Source organism: Lissotriton vulgaris, chromosome 7 (assembly GCF_964263255.1).
Source record: "Lissotriton vulgaris chromosome 7, aLisVul1.2, whole genome shotgun sequence".
NCBI classification, from domain to species: domain Eukaryota; kingdom Metazoa; phylum Chordata; class Amphibia; order Caudata; family Salamandridae; genus Lissotriton; species Lissotriton vulgaris.
In genome coordinates this window covers 38417066-38433675 of record NC_141695.1, presented here as the reverse complement: position 1 = coordinate 38433675, position 16610 = coordinate 38417066, and the positions used below count along the sequence as shown (strand labels likewise).

Sequence of the window (16610 nt, the reverse complement as noted above, 5' to 3'; positions counted from 1 at the left end):
GGCGGCGGCGGGGTCGTTGGTCAGGGAGAGGATCAGCTGGGTGTCGTCGGCGTAGGAGATTATGCTGAGGTTGTGTTTGCGTACGATGGCCGCAAGGGGGCTCATGTAGACGTTGAAGAGGGTGGGGCTCAGAGATGATCCTTGGGGGACGCCGCAGATGACTTCGGAGGCCTCTGACTTGTACGGTGGAAGGCGGACTCTCTGTGTTCTTCCGTCGAGGAAGGAGATGATCCATTCCAGCGCCTTGTCCTGGATGCCAATGTTGCTGAGGCGCCGTACTAGGGTGCGGTGGCAGACCGTGTCGAATGCCGCGGAGAGGTCTAGGAGGATGAGGGCCGCTGTTTCTCCCTTGTCCATCAGGGCTCGGATGTCATCGGTGGCGGCGATGAGGGCGGTCTCGGTGCTGTGGTTGGCTCGGAAGCCGGACTGTGAGGGGTCGAGGGATCCGTTCGTCTCGAGGAAGGCGGCCATCTGCTTGTTGACGGTCTTCTCGATGACTTTAGCTGGAAACGGGAGGAGCGAGATGGGGCGGTAGTTCTTGAGTTCGGTGGGGTCTGCTGTGGGTTTCTTGAGTAGAGCGCTGAGTTCGGCGTGCTTCCAGCTCTCAGGGAAGGTGGCGGTGTCGAAGGATGTGTTGATGATGTCTCGCAGGTGGGGTGCGATGACAGCGTCGGCCTTGTTGAAGACGTGGTGAGGGCAGGGGTCGGTCGGTGATCCGGAGTGGATGGAGTTCATCGTGCGGATGGTGTCTTCGGTGCTGATCGGGGTCCAGGCGTGGAGGGTGGTGTTGGGGGGCGGTTGTTCGGTCATGGTGTGCGTTGGTTGGTTGTTGAAGCTGCTGTGTATGTCCGCGATCTTGTTGTGGAAGTATGAAGCGAGGGAGTTGCAGAGGTCTTGCGATGGGGTGATGTCGTTGTTTCCTGCGCTGGGGTTGGAAAGCTCTTTCGATAGATAGATAGATAGATAGATAGATAGATAGATAGATAGATAATCAGATAAATAGAGTGAGGGCGATAGATAGAGTGAGGGCGATAGAGTGAGGGCAATAGATAGATAGAGTGAGTGTGATAGATAGATAGCATGAGGGTGATAGATAGATAGACTGAGGGCAATAGATAGATAGATAGATAGATAGATAGATAGATAGATAGATTGAAGGCGATAGATAGAGTGAGGGCGATAGATAGATAGAGTGAGGGCGACAGATAGATAGAGTGAGGGTGATAGATAGTTAGAGTGAGGGCGATAGATAGAGTGAGGGCGATAGATAGATAGTTAGATAGATAGATAGATAGATAGACAGACAGACATACTGAGGGCGATAGATAGAAAGAGTGAGGGCGATAGATAGAGTGAGGGCGATAGATAGAGTGAGGGCGATAGATAGAGTGAGTGCGATAGATAGATAGATAGATAGATAGATAGATAAAAAGATAGATAGATAGATAGATAGATAGAAAGATAGATAGATAGATGGATAGTTAGGTGTGTAGTTTTGGTTGTGTGTGTGGCTGTGGTTGTGTGTGGTTGTGTGTGCGGTTTTGATGTGGTTTTGGTTGTGTGGTTGTGGTTGTGTGTGTGAGTGTGTGTGTGTGTGGTTGTGTGTGTGGGGTTGTGTGTGTGGGGTTGTGTGTGTGGTTGTGGGGTTGTGTGTGGTTGGGTATGGTTGTGCTTGTGGTTGTGTGTGTGTGGTTGTGTGTGTGTGGTTGTTTGTGTGTGTGGTTGCGTGTGTGTGTGTGGTTGTGCATGTGGTTGTGTGGTTGTGCATGTGGTTGTGGTTGTGTGTGAGGTTGTGGTTGTGTGTGTGGTTGTCTTTGTGTGTGAGGTTGTGGTTGTGTGTGTGGTTGTGTGTGGTTGTGTGTGGGTGTGTGTGTGGCTGTGTGTGGTTGTGTGTGTGGTTGTGTGTGTGGTTGTGTGTGTGTGTGTGTTTGTGGTTGTGTTTGTCAGGCTTACTCAGCCATTCATCCTTTTGAAGTCGATAACTGAGTTTTCTTAAATTGGTTAACAGTAACCCCTGTTGTTTAAAGCACTTAGGAATGGCAAAAAAACTGCAAATTGAAGCGGTTTTAAACAAATGTTATTCTGTTCCTTGAGACGGTCTTCAAATGATTGGAGACTAATGAAGTATTTCTGAAGGTGCCTTCCAGGCGACTAGAGAGCTTCATCTTTTTTTACTTGGCAGGTTAAGTTTGCAGAGGTCACTCTTGAGGAATAGAATACCTGATCTTACTTCAAGAGTAGAATGGATACCCTGCATTCAGTGTGCTGCAAACTCCTCACTGCTAAGGCAGGCCTGCAGCAAGGCAGTCATGTAAAAGAGTATAGGGCCGCAGCTAAAAAATAACATGTTTATTGTACGCATGTCTCACCGCCTTTGAGGGTTTACACACGGACACTCATCAAATCAAATAGTCCTTTTTATAGTGCAATCTACCCATTTTGTAACACCGTGTGCGCCTCCAGTGCAGCGTAATTCAAACAGCTGAGTTTCCAGCACTTTTAATTATTTTTTTTATTTCCAATTTTATATAGCGCATACAAGATCCAAACGGGTTTCAGAGTGCTTTACACAGGAACAATTACTACAGCATGCAAGCAGTTTCTATAAGAACAGTTTCCAAGGTTATGAGGTAAATAACAATTTACATATTTAAATATGAGCTTCACACACTTGAACATAATGGTGGGTGCTTTCTGAACACTTGATAGCTTTGCAAGTGCATGAGATAATAGAACACTTCCCAAGAGAGACAGTTGAACACGTGTCTATCTAGAGGTACAGTTTTCTTTCCATTTGTTTTTAATTCAAAACGAATCAGTCAAACCTATAAAACAACACTTTATACTCAGGAACCTCAGAATTTGTAATGAAAGGGAGTGAACAAATAGCCAACCAAGCTTTACAAAGGGAAACGCACTGTACTGTACCTTCGAGCTGCCAGACTGACCTTCCAGCGCCACGGACACTTCTTTGGTAGTTAATGAGCCAGTTCCTTTGGCGTGCCCAGAACATCAAAGCAGCCGAAAGGGAAGAAGAAGGTGTGAGTGCAATCCGAGATGACAATAAGGGCCGCGAGACACGCTCTGTGGAGGGGGAGGGGCGAGCAAGACAGAGGCAGTTACAATTCATAATGAATATCGCAACTGGCCAGTATGAGTCCAATTATGGAATTCCAAACTAAAAAGTAATTAAATCAAAGCAACTGAAACCTTTAATAATGAGTGTAAGTACCTATTCAGATCATATTTCATGGCACAGAACAAGTTAAGGCTTTCTTTTGTACCAAGAGCCAAAACGAATACATTTGCAAATACCCTTAAAAGAATACAGTTAGGAAGAAGGACTCCATTCCTTTTTCATGACACTGACAAATGAACCAGTCTCAAAGTTAGAAATGCCAGTTACTGCAGAAGCGTGTTTAATGATTGTTACGTCCATTAAGCTATGTATTCGTTAACACAGAAGTAAAAGGTTTCCCTATGTCCCAAGAAAATATTGTCCATGTACTTGAATATGTGATACCAGCAGACAAATGTGATACGTGTCAACTTCTAGTCGGTGCCACTCTACAGGTAACTAACTGTATTAGCTGTAATACCAATACGCATGCATAAATGTCCAACAACTGTAAATATAAAATAATGAACTTATGCAGCACAGGTACAACATATAAAATACCGCGCCAATCATACGTTTAGAGTAGGTGAAATTATATAGCGCAAAAGTTGTTTTATTTGTTTAAGTAAAAGATGGTGGAGCGAATGACAGCACCATGCAAACTGTGTGGGATTCCAAATCGCCAATAAAAGAAGCAGAGGAGACTGGTGGCACAGAGAAATTGGACATAGGGCAGACGGGAATATGGTGATGCAGCAGTAAGGGCGTCAGTCAGGGACCAGGAAACGGACTGGGGGGGCCTCGTAGGAAACATCATGGCAGTTAAAAGATGAGGACAGCGGAGGAACCTGAGGGCAAAGGGACCCACTGCATCAAGCAGGCGGTGGGGGCAGGGCCCAGCAGCAGATGGGAGGTTAAAATCAACGAAGAAACAGGGGAAACGGAGAAACCTCACCACAATGGAGAGGAGCATGAGCAGACGATGAGATAGGGGGGGGGGGGGCTATGAGGCCACCAAGCCAGAGGGGGGGGGGGGGGGGGTGGCGCATCAAACCTTGAGCCAATCAGCTAAACCTTTCAGTGCCATTTTGGGTGAACAGCTATCAGTGGAGACTTGTGACCTATAATACCTGCCCACATGGACAGTGAACCCACACAACGGCCTTCTCATGGGAGGGCACCAGAGCAAGGCTGTTATTGGTTCTGGCATTGCGCATGGACTCTTTGCTAGGCCACGGATTAACAGCTTCCGGGAAGGGTATGAAGAGAATTCCACGGTACATAAAAAGTACACTTGGCAGCAGAAAGCTACAAGTAGTAGCTGCAAGGTTGTGGAAGGGGGTTCCTAAAAGCAGTAGCAAATGCAATACATTGTTAACTTTACAAATAAATTGAAGGCTTGGCTGATCCATTAGCCCTTGTGTGTTATGCAAAAGCGACCGGATAACCCTTGGTTTAAGGCGCTATATAAGTCTATAGACTGTGGGGCACAAGAAAAGATCAGAGGTGAGACATAGGGAACAAGAAGTGCAGATGTTGGATAATGGCCTTGTGGTACAAGGGACAGACGACTGGCAGGTACAAACTGACAGTGAAAAGGTGGGAGGCTGAAAGGGCCATGGGGGCACCGAGGGAGGAAGAACTAAGGGCTGCAGGTACAACGAGACTGAGCGACTCCAACACGACAGACAAAACTGTGTCAGAGAGCAAAGCAGGGAGGCACTGAGGAAACAGATCTGGACGGGAGGGGTGGGGGTAGAGAAACTAACAACAAAGGTCACCAGACAGTGGGTGAATGTATGGAGACATTGGCGAGCAAGCTTATGGAGGGTGAGGGGGTGTGCAGCCTGGTGAGCTGAATGTGTGTAAATGTAAATGTAAATGTGGGTGTACTTGTAAAGCGCACTGCGACTCCATGGAGTATCCTGGCGCTGCAGACTGCTGGGGAACCCATCCTGGTTTTCCCTGTGAGATGGTCCCTTTCTGGGTATCTCCAAGGTGAAACCAGGCATCCCCAGCGTCTGTGGGGGACCGTTGTAGAGATGAGGCAAGCTTAATGCCCAGAGTTGCTGAGTGTGTTCCCTGGTTAGAGTAGGCACCGAGGCGAGAATTGTCGAGTCTGTTTTGACCCTGGTCCACGACCCTGCCGCGTCGGGAATTGAACCCTGGTCCCAGGCCGTTCTCTGCTTACGGGTCTGCCGCCTCTAACCAGTGAGCCACACCACTCCACTACTGCTCCACTACTGTCGCGTGTGGCAGCAGAGGCGGAGCGCAGCTCGCTCATGAAGTGGCTGTTGGCAAATGGAAGTTGTGCACAATGTGCGTGGTTGTGCTCGTTACCGCCACCTGATCCGCTGTGAAAGCGCCGTTGAGCAAAGCCAGAAACGGCGGGGGAGCAGATTCCTTTGAAGTCTGATGCCGAGGCTCACAGGCTGCCAAATGGTGTGCAATGTGCACGCGCTCGCACACATGCACTGTAGGCAATCCACCTAGAATGGCCTTTGGGAGCATTTTTTAGAGCCCCTACATAATATCTTGAAAAGCATTGCTAAAGCAATGGCTTAGGCGAGACCTAATTATCATTTATTAAATGAAACAAGGTAACCCAATGTTATCCTAAGGCAGACGTAGGACTCACAGTAGTGAAAAATGTATTTGGGATTTCTTCACTACCGAGACATGTAAAACTTAAAAACTCGTGCTACATTTAAATACAATGCACCCTATCCTATGGGCTGTTTAGGGCCTACGTTAGGCATAACATATATGTTTTATAAAGGGAAGTTTAGAGATGGCAAATTGTTTTTTTTGTCAGGTCGACTTCGTAGTTTAAAAATGCACTCAAGCTGAAATGCCAGCCTGAGACATGTTTTAAAGGGCTACTTAACTGGGTGGCACAATACGTGCTGCAGGCTCACTAGGAGGAAGTAATTAACAGGTGTCACAGTCGCCCACAAACAGAAATGGCTGCTTCCCAGTCTTGAAAGCCGGCCCTCCAACCCGTGCCCTCGCACCTGTATGTGAGTGTGGGCATGCTTCACTGAGTGTATATGGTAATCAGAGTAAAGTTTGTATTCTTTTCATGTTCCTAGTGGTGTGTATATTTGTATCTCGTTCCATTGTTCCTAGTGTGTGTGGTTTCTGTTTATGTAAGGGTCACCTCACCATTTGGATGATTGCAGCCAAAACTGTTATTTGGCATGTACAGTGTGAGAGTCACTGCGACAAGCAGCACAAAACGTTCACAGGTGCATCTGTTGACCCGTGTGTTCATTGCAGGAAGCATCTCCTTAAATGATGAGCTCCTGCGAGAACACAGCAACTCTCTGCAGACATCTTGGGTGTGATTTTCTCATATGAACCACACCCAGCAGTCTAAAACTTGCTTTGTCCTGAGACTCTCCGTAAGGTAACACCTCGGCTTACCGGAGGATTCCAACTATGCCTTCCGGCAACCCTCCTGATTCATCACGACAGCTCCCCGATACATCCTAGAGTACGGTAGCATCACGTGGCCTTCCTGAATTCTGCAAAAGAATTGAAAAACAAAATAAGCAAAGTTACCCAAATCAAGCAAGCGCACACAGGAAACCAAGGCACCTATTCGCCACATAGAAACTTGCGATTACAGAAGTGGCACTAGCTTGTGGATTACGCTGGATTGAATGCTTTGTATTCCAAGTGGGAATTCCAAGTGAACTGAACTTGTTTTAAGGGCTAAGGGCTTAAGTGAACAGAACTTGGTGCCTGCCTAAGAGCCTAGTTAGAGAGCAACAGGTCCATGCATTGAACTATAAACCACCTGGACCATCCGTCTTGGCAGAGAGTGTGTGGCAGCAGCTCACCTTTGAAGAGAACCTCGTCGACCTACAGGCGTAGTGGTGCTTAGAACCATTCCAGTGCGTGCCGCTCTGGCATATTGTATTGCAGTAATATTTCATTGCAATTATCTCTGTACTAACAACCCTGGTTTGTAACTTGTATGTTTGTTTCCTCCTAGACCCAACACTATCACACCTAACCACATCCAGAGACGAATCTGAGTGGACAGTATCCAGTGCCACCACTAAACATAGTTGATTGCAGGTAGGTGGGGAACTACTTACACTACAGACAACACACCATGGAGAAGATACCCACAACTACATTAGTGGGCAGGACCGCTTACTATTGTCATTTTTTTAGGTTCGACAACTGTACCCGGAAAACCTAGACAACGTCTATCCCCGGAACCCCTTTCCTGGACTCTACCCCATCTTCTTCGAGGAAATTCATATCACAGGCAGTAAGGTAACGTCTCCGTGAAGCAAGGCAGTGCAGGTGTCAGGTGAGCGCCGCATTGTTGTAATCTGACAAAAGGCCCTGGGCACATGTAGTACCACTTTAGAAGGACTCATAAGTAAATGAAATGTGCCAATTTGGTGTGAGACAATTCAGTCACGGTTCAAGGAATGAACACAAGCACTTAAGCCCTGGTTAGTAGGGGTAAAGTGCACACAGTTCTAAAACCAACAAAAATGAATTCCAGCAGACAGGATTGAAGAAGGCAAAATGTTGGGGGGAAGACTTGACAAATGGTCTAACACTTCAATTGTCACACAGTTCCCCATATTGTAGTTGTTTTCAGAAACCACAGTAAATTGAAAACATTGGGGGCATATTATCAAGGGGGTTTATCTCCGCTTTTTTGGCTTTAAAAGCCAAGAAAGCGGAGATAAACTTATCTCCCTATTACCTAGCTGTCGCTAACACCAGTTAGCGACAGCTAGTAGGAGATAGCGACCATCTTGGGACCCACTTTGCATGTCAGTGATATTTATCACTAATGACATGCAAAGTGGGCGTGCCAAGATGTTAGCGACTGAAAACAGTCGCTAACATCGCTATCTCCTATTACCAACTTTTGGAGATATTCGCGCTAAGCGCGAATATCTCCAAAAGCTAACACCTGCCCTGAGCAGTTATCATGTTATCCAATGGGAGGTGGATAACATGGCTAAGAGCATTAGCTCGGTAATGCATGAATATCGCTGACTTTTCAGCGATATTCATGCTTTGCAGCGATTTTTATCACATTTGCGATAAACCTTGGTAATACCAAGGTTTATTTGCGGTAAAAATCGCCGCAGCTCAGCGGTAAATTTTTGTCTCTAACCAAGCAATAGCGATAATTATCGCTATTGCTTGGTAATATGCCCCATTGTTTTTTCAAGAATAAACCTTTTTCTATTTCATCTGTTAGCAAATGGAGAAAAAACATGACTGGTGAAAAGAATGTTAGAAACGGGGACATTGAGTCTAGGAGGTAAAAGCACAGTCACTAAAGAGACACAGACATAGGAGCTGGGAGAAACATACACAGTGAAGAAATGTGAATAAGACACACATTCTGGGAAGAAAACACCCAAAAGGATACAGAATGACTGTTTCAAACAATGACACAGGTGATAACCACACAGACATGGGGAATGCATGGCTCAAGAACGGAGGAATAGAAATAATAGATACAGGGAAAGATACACTCTACATCAAATGCCACACAAACTCACAGCCACTGGGCACGACAAATGTAAGTTCAGATAAGGGAGCCAGCACTCTACAATATACTAAATACAAGCACATGTACAGCAATACAGTTTACTGCTCCCTTGTGGTGGAATATGGTGCCATGTTATTCTGTTAGGGCAAGGGTTTTTTCAGACTGGCTTCTGCTTCAAGGCTTTAAACATGCCATATTCATAATGTACTCTGCACAATTCCACTTGTCCATTTCTCTGAGAACTTTGGCCCACAATGCCATCCTGTCGGAAACAAGATGGACTCTGGCTCCGGGCTCCAATATGCATGGTAAATTAATGAATGAAAAAAATGACACCTCATCATCAGAAAAACTGCACCTGAAATTCATCATCAGACAAAATACACCAGGAATACAGTTTGAGCTCCAAAAATGTAGTAAAAGGAAAATGGTCCAAAACCCACAAGAAAAACACTAGGAGTCAGGATCGTAGCAAAGTGAGATGGAGTCATGGCCAGAAATTGCCAGTAAGTCTAAACACCGCACTGTTCTCAGAAGCAATGGCACATGCCTTAATGAGCATGATTCGTGATAGGTTCACTTTTGCAAGCATGTAACTCTGTCCACGTCATTCTCATGCTCTAGACCTCTTCCTAATGAAGTGTATGCAGATCTTTTCCCTGCAAAACCGTATATTTTGTGAATTACATAGAAGCTATAACGTTTTCTGCATTATGGGATATGATAATAAAATTTCTTTACATCTATTTTGCGATACATTTTAACAAGAATCTTTACAGGTGAGTGTTTTAATCCAAGTTCAAGTTTATTTTATTTATGTTTACGGAACTCACATGAGGTCCACATAAAAAAGAAGAAAGAAAAAATAACATACTTTTACAATCCATTAAAAACATGCGAAGGAAAATATTTAAAAGACATAAATTAAAAAAAATACAAATACAAGGTAATCTGGACGCAGAAACTCCCAACTAATACAAAGGCAAAAAACATTTGAAAAAGTTATATAATCTATAACAAAACATTTCATTAGGAGGGTTGTACATGGCCGCAGTAAAATCTGTAGCAGAGAGAATATTTCATTTGAGACAAATGGGTCTTAGCCACTTTCGCCTATACGACATCGGAGCTGGACAAATAAAGATGACATGGAGCAAATTCTGGTTATTCATATTACAAAGATCACATGTGGGAGATGAACCGTACCATCTAGATAGAAGAGAATTCAGGGGAAGTAAGTCCTGCCTTACTAGAAACAATAGACGCCTGACTCCATGGGGAATGTTCCAAGAAACATAAGATTGCGCCTTCCCCACCAAACAGGAATCAGTAACTGGAGTAGTACCTTTTTTAGAGGTACAATTCTCTCTATCCAGTTTAAACCCTAATTCCCAAGATGCAGATTTCAGGAGGGTTTTCAGCTGATATGCAGATAACGAGAACAAAACAGCTTCGTCTAGATGTAATTGGCTCACGGCAAATCTAAAAAATTTTAGAATTAAAGAGTAATCATTCAAATTTCCCAGCAGCTCCGTTTTTATAAGATGTCTTAATGTGCCAGGCTCACCCTTTGCTAGGCTATAAACCCAACGCACACTCCCCGCTAAACCTTGGACCCAGCAACTTCGTAATCCAAATTCCTGTCTGAGAACAGCTGTAGAGCTAGCCGTATTGACAGATAAAAGGCTACGAAGGATTTTACCTTCAGAGGAGATCAGGAAACTCCAGCAATTCATATCAATTAACTCCATTCCATAGAGTAAGGAGGCTGGAATTTTTGCTCGATACACCTCCAGCAGGATCGAGAAATGCCTTCTGCCTGTAGCTTTATATAGTGAAATCAAACTCCTTCCCTGCACAATAGCTTTCCGGGTGTTATTAGCTATGTGAGCTTTTTCACTTAAATTGCTCATAACAATTTTACCAAGGAAAGTGTAAGATTGCACTACTTCCAACTTTTGGCCCCCCACAGTCCAATGAAAGTTCACAAACTTAGACTTCTTCCTACCCGTGAAGCACATCACTTTACTTTTTGCGATATTTATCAGCAGATGATGCTTTCCAGCATAATTGTACAATGCATGCAGATGATTATTCAGCCCATAAGGCGTTAATTCAAGAATCAAAATATCATCAGCATACATAAGACATACAATTGGGGAGCCCCCCAGGCTCGGAGCAATACCTGTACTTGCAGAAAGAGCTTGCGGTAGATCGGCTATATATAGAGAAAACAGCAAAGGAGCTAATAGGCAACCTTGCTTTAACCCATTAGCTGTGGGAATAGTTCCAGACAGCCCTCTTTCCCCTCCCAACAACACTCTGCACCAGGTATCTGAGTGCAAGGCAAGAACTAATCTAAGAAGAGTGGAAGGCATCCCTGAAGCGGATAACTTTCCCCATAGCGTTACTCTATCTACTTTGTCAAAGGCTGTGGAGAAGTCGATAAAGGCCCCATAAACTCGCCCTCCACGAACCTTGAAATATTTCTCAGTTATAACCTGAAGTGCCGTCAGATTATCAAGGGTACCGTGCTTTTGTCAAAAGCCGGTTTGTTGATAGGGTAAAATTTCGGCCATAGACACCCAATCATTAATTAAATTAAGAAGACATTTAGCAAAGACCTTGCCAATAGCGTCTAATAAGGCGATTTGGCGGTAGTTTTGAGGAAGGTCTCTAGCCCCTTTTTTAAAGAGGGGGACTAGAATGCTCCCTTTCCAAGATGGGGGAACCGTGCCACTAATAAAACAACATTTAAACACAGGAAAAAGGATTTTGCTCCATAGTTCGCTCTGATCTTTTAGAACAGAAACAGGGACCTCATCTGGACCCATAGCGCCAGAGGAGTGCATGCCCTTAATTGCTAATTCTATGTCCTTTTCGGACGGGGAATCGAAAGGAAGAATGTCCTCATTAAGAGAATCATGATCCCGTGACGTGTCATTGCTGCTATATAAATGCTTAATGTATTGCTCCCAAATCTGCTCCTCAATACATATTGGTGTAGATCTAGATCTAGAACCACAACCATCACCAATTAATGACCAGAATGTCCTTGGCTTGACCCTTATAAGAGGATTCCCGGAGTTTAATCCATAAAGAGTCATCCTTATCTCTTTTCAGTCTGGCCTTCAACCTTGTTCTCCTTCTTTTTAGCAGGGCAATTTTATGATATCTTTCCTGGTTGAATAATAAATATTGATCCCTTATTAGTTTATATATTTCAATATTTAATTGCCGGAGGGGTAAAGGGAATACTATAGGTTTTTTAACAGGAAGGGCTTTTTTTGCTGTTAAGGTTACTAATTTAAGTAAATCGGAAAAACCTAGGAATTCCCTTCCATCCCAATGGGACAAATTTTCCACAGTAGGTACCAAAATACTCAGCAAGCTCTGTTTTAATCCATTTTCATGTGATGTAGGAGAACATATGTGTTATTGGCATGTAAGATGACAATTTCAAATTTCACCAGGGCAATAATCAGTAACTCCACAAAAAACCATAAACAAAACATACATCTTATTGTCCTATCTCCTGAGACGACCACCAGCAAGTTAATTAATATTATTTGTGTATTTTATTCCAGACTCTGTGCAAATCAAAAGAATTGTGTTCTTCGATAAATGGAAGAGGAGAATCAGACATCAGCATGGCAGTTTCTAATTGTGGGATTTTCGGATCTTCCACAGCTCCAAATTCCTCTTTTTTTTTTGCATTCACACTGATTTACCTGATGACTTTGGTAGGAAACCTCCTTATAATGTCAATAATATACTCCAGCCCATATCTGCACAGGCCCATGTATTATTTCCTCATTAGTTTGTCCTTAATTGACATCAGTGGCATCTCAGTCACATTCCCACAAATGCTAGCCCATTTCTTTCTGAAAGGTGCACTCATTTCCCTTACTGAATGTCTCATGCAGGTATACTGTTTTGGGTTCCTGATGATTGCAGAATTCCTACTCCTCACATTCATGGCCTTGGATAGGTATGTGGCTATCTGCAAACCCCTGCATTACATAGCTATCATGAATAAGAATATGTGCATCCAGCTGGTCGCTGTGAGCTGGGCTGCCGGTCTCATGCTTCCACTGCCACACATTGTACTGATGTCTGGACTTTCTTACTGTCAGTCCCACACCATCAACCACTTCTTCTGTGATGTAAGTGCCCTGATGAAGCTATCTTGTACCAAACTGTATACTATAGAGACAATGAACTATACATTGGGATCTATTTTTGCACTGGCTCCATTCATTTTTGTCATCACTTCTTATGTGCAGGTCATCTCAGTGATCCTGAAGATGAAGTCTACAGAGGGGAGACGCAAGGCCTTCTCAACATGTGGCTCCCATCTCGCTGTGGTTATTTTATTCTATGGATCTATTTGTCCTACATATATGAGACCAACGTCCACATTTTCATCGAAAGACGACAAGATTGTGTCTTTGCTCTACACCACTCTACCTCCACTGTGCAATCCCATTATATACAGCCTAAACAACACTGATTTTAAAAATGTCCTGAGGAAAAAAAAAGAGCGTATAGACGACAGGACAATAAAAACTATTTTACAAGAGTATTGATTGCTACTCTCCCTAATTGCAACCTCTGCAGAAGCCATGTACATCCCAAAACTGCCCCTACCAATCTCAGAATGTCTGGGGCATCATTTGTAAGATTAATATAATGGATGTCAGTTCGGAGTAGCCAGACAGAATGGCCTGGTTTCACGAATCATATTGTAATTGGGAGGAACAGATGTGAACAGTGAATACTGAGTCTTGCTTACTCTCTATAGTTTCAATCTCTTGCCCTTTTTCTAAAAACATAGCCACAAATAGGAGGTAATTAAGCGGCTTGTTGAGGGACAAGAGTCAATCCTGTGATGTCAATGGTCAAATAATGCAGGATATCACTTCTGCTAACTCTAAATTGATGTTCATGATTAACATCTGGGAATGAAGTTCAAAGATAAACTTTTTTTGTAAGCAGACTAATCTGCTCATTTGTACTTGTGTGCTCAGCAGGGCAAGTGCAAAGCTAACAAACACACCTTTAAGGATATTCCACATTTCAAATAAAACAATCAAACAATATCATAAATACCTTGACATGAACTCCTACTCTTCAAGGCACAGATTCTACTCTCTTGTGGAGAATTATTTTGTCAATGCTGAAGGTCTTCCCTGGTCTGTTGAGGGAGGAGACACTAGGTGTTACAAGTAATGGTTGCAAATTTAGGAGATTTCTTTTGACGTAAAACATGATGGTCATGCCAGGCGATGGCATGTTTTGTTAGGACCGCGAACAAGCCTTTGAAGTGACTCAATTGATAGTCAATGATAATGCAGATGTTCAAGGTTATTAGGTAGGTCTACTATCTACTAGGGATCAGATTTGTCATGACAGGTGTTAAGGTCTCCAAAGATACAAAGATTAGAGTGGCAAATGTGATATCCATTGTCCTTGAGGGCAACAGTGAATGTTACTTGGGGTGGTTGATAGACGAGGAATGATACAGTTAAAGTTGGAAGCAGGAATGAGCAAATAAGTAAAGTTTCACACTCCATGTTGAGAGACCTTTGTTAATGCTAGAATCCTACCACACCTTTTCTTTGGTAAATGTATGTACAGCGGTTGGTATCCCGTGGGAATGGAATCCTGTAGAATATCTGAGGCCTGTTCTCTCAGCCAAGTTTTGTTGATATTGTGGAGGTCCACAATTAGATAACTGTTAGGTTATGCATGTTGACTTTATTGATCCTTATGGATGGCTTGACCATGATAGATGTAAAATATTTTTCAGCTAGGTTGCTGTTCGGGATGTAATGGACACATGTAGAGTGATTTGAGGAGTTGAGTGTCTGCAGATCACTGTATAGATCCAGTGGACTTGCTGGCCAATGTGGATGTGGCATTAGTGTGCAGAGATTAACATGTAACTGCTCAAGTGGTTGTTTCAGTATTTCCCTTTGGATGCCTTAGTCTGGGTGGTTTGGCAGTATAGTCTTGTGTAGGTCCAGTTTGTTGGGTTCACTCAATAGTTGAAGTAGAGATTTGAATGGATTAGGAGGAGGAGAACAGTGGGAAAGTTGAGAAGTGAGGATGTTGGCAGGATCAATAGTGTTTAAAATGGTTGATGGGTTATGAAGGTTAGTGAAACGCAGTGAGAAAAGATATGAGAATTATGAAAGTATAGTAGAAGGTAAATAGAGGGTTAGTAGAATTGTGGCTTGTTTGACTATGAGTTGGTCTACATCATGAGTGGCAGGCATTACAACAGACAGCACGGTTTAGAGGTGGAGTCGGAAATATCTTACTAATGGGCTTATTGTATTTTTAATGGACAATGATGTAGTAGTTGAGGGAGGTGTGAACATGGGGTGGTGAGTAATGGGTGATGTTGGGTTATAGGTAAGGGATACAACACAATGTTGGTGTTAGAAGAGTTAGAAGGAGGGTAGACTTGAAAAGCTTGAAGGTCATAGATTTGGAACATAACAACAAATCTCACAATAAATTCAATGTTATATCATAACATTCTATATCACATGATGTAGACATCAAATTCAGCATCTCCGGAGCTCACGTTTCAAAGTGCACTCATGTGCAAAACTGAAGAAAAAGGTTGAACAATGAAATGAAATGTTTGCAGAAGATCAAAAAATGTGGTTAAGCAGAAAAGCTTCTATTTTCATGTTGTGCAGTTCAGCCACTTTATAGATGACTGCTTCTCTCCAGTATTACATCATAGGTTCAAGTTTGCCATAAATATTTGGCACACGATGTTTCACTAGCTCAGCATCCTGTGATTTTGGACAAATCACTTCATCTCCCCGCACCTACCAAAAATGAATGTGTACATATGTGTTGTGCTAAGGAGGAATGCAACGGACATTCAACGACAATTCTTTTTTAATGTTGCTAGTATCAAAAGCTGTAATGTGTTATTTGTATTTTTATGCTATATTTTATAAATGTATGTTTTTGCTTACATGGATTGTTTTGACAACTTGAATAAAAGCATTTTGAATTGAATTGAATTGAATGTGTCTTTGTGTAACATAACCGGTGCTCATGAAAAGTGCTCCAATACCTTCGGGTCGAGTTTGCACTATATAAATCTGCAACAACAACAAAAATAGAGGCAGGGAGCTGATGGGAGATCTGCCACTACGGTAAGAGGCAATCTATTTTAGGAAAAGTTATTGAACTTCTATGTTTTCTAGTCTCTTACATACTTTGATCTCACAGTCCATGTAATATGTACAATTACATTCTCAGTAAAGTATATTAATCATCATAACCTAGGATAGAATCCTAATAAATGTTGATAAATTTATGATATTATAGCAATTATAGCATGCATAATATGATGAAAGTCGTAAATCAACAATATTTTTGGAAGATATGATCCAAGCATCTCCCATACATCCCTGGAATGAAAGGAGTGTGGTTGAAGGGTCCCATATATCTCAGTGTATTCAATACGTCAATAGTTTCTTTAAGCAGGTCTTGAAGTTAGTTATACTTCTATACCTCCAATGAATATCAGCCCTAGGCTTACTCAGAAGTAAAGCAATTGCTCTGAACCACTTGAATGGCCTTGGAATTTCCTTCACATGTCGCAAATTGGCCATCATTGGGGATATCGCCAAATTTGAAGGGATCATTTGAGTCTGCTCTCCCAGCACTTTTTGCCAGAAGGCAGAAATCCTAGAACAAGTCCATGCCCTACAGAAACAGCGTTCAGGGCTTTAAATGCCTAGCACTCTGCATATGCGGCCATTCCAAATCTCAGAAATCATGCAAGTGTGTAATGTGCACTATGTACATATTTAAACTGTACTAACCTACACATGTCTTTGGGGAGACTTACTTTATCTATTGACAGCAATATGACCAAAGTGCATCTAAATTGCATGCCCTGATCCAAAAACTCCCACT

General features: G+C 43.0%; 1 long non-coding RNA gene and 1 pseudogene across 2 annotated transcripts; both read left to right on the top strand.

Moving 5' to 3' along the window:
- Positions 1-2522: 2522 nt before the first annotated feature.
- LOC147700639 (uncharacterized) lies at positions 2523-7398 on the top strand. Its single transcript, XR_015297140.1, has 3 exons — positions 2523-2630; positions 7119-7204; positions 7304-7398. It is a non-coding gene; the product is annotated as an uncharacterized LOC147700639 (long non-coding RNA).
- A 4883-nt stretch (positions 7399-12281) lies between these two features.
- Positions 12282-15693, top strand: LOC147700638 (olfactory receptor 1G1-like; annotated as a pseudogene). The gene has a single exon (XR_015297139.1). The product of XR_015297139.1 is annotated as an olfactory receptor 1G1-like (transcript).
- The last annotated feature ends 917 nt before the right edge of the window (positions 15694-16610 follow it).